Consider the following 539-nt stretch of genomic DNA (forward strand, 5'->3'; position numbering starts at 1 on the left):
CTCGGGTGCGCTCTCCCAGCCCATAACTCTGTAGGGCCTCCCCCAAGGTCACACAGACCTTGGACAAGCCCCATTTATAGAGCAAATAGGGCTGGCAGCACGGGTCAGCACTCCTTGCTGCAGGCAGTAAGGGGCTGAGGAAGCAAAGGTGGACACGAAGGTGGCTGTGGCCGTAAGAGGGTGCCCGTGGTGCCCAGGAAACAGGAGATGCCAGGCATTTATCAGCTCTTTCTGTCAATGGCTGCGAAAGAAGTCGTTCCCCTGCTCAGGGAGCGGTAGAAGGTTGGGTACAGCTGATGGCACACAGGAGAGCGGGCACCGTGGCTGGGCACAAACCTCCGGTCCCTTCACCGCTCCCATCAGCTGGTCGGGCAGCAGGGCAGCCTCGAGCTATGCTGGCGCAGCTCGGCCGAGGTGCACGCTCAGCGTGGCCCAGGGGAGGGGAGCAGAAGACTGGAGACCTTTGGCAGCAGCACCCGGGCACATCCAGGAGCATCGCTTGGATGGCCTCGGACCTGGTGAGGTTTACGCAAACCCTC

At 61.8% G+C, this 539-nt stretch overlaps 1 protein-coding gene across 1 annotated transcript in view; it reads right to left on the bottom strand.

Annotated features, from left to right (window-relative positions):
* LOC104078188 (BPI fold-containing family B member 4-like) overlaps nt 1-539 on the bottom strand; it is a gene marked incomplete at its 3' end in the record, with an annotated part of 10295 nt that overhangs the window by 2882 nt on the left and 6874 nt on the right. The gene's annotated exons all lie outside the window — the stretch shown is intronic.

The sequence above is a fragment of the Fulmarus glacialis genome, unplaced genomic scaffold, assembly GCF_000690835.1.
Source record: "Fulmarus glacialis isolate BGI_N327 unplaced genomic scaffold, ASM69083v1 scaffold14156, whole genome shotgun sequence".
Classification (NCBI taxonomy): Eukaryota; Metazoa; Chordata; class Aves; order Procellariiformes; family Procellariidae; genus Fulmarus; species Fulmarus glacialis.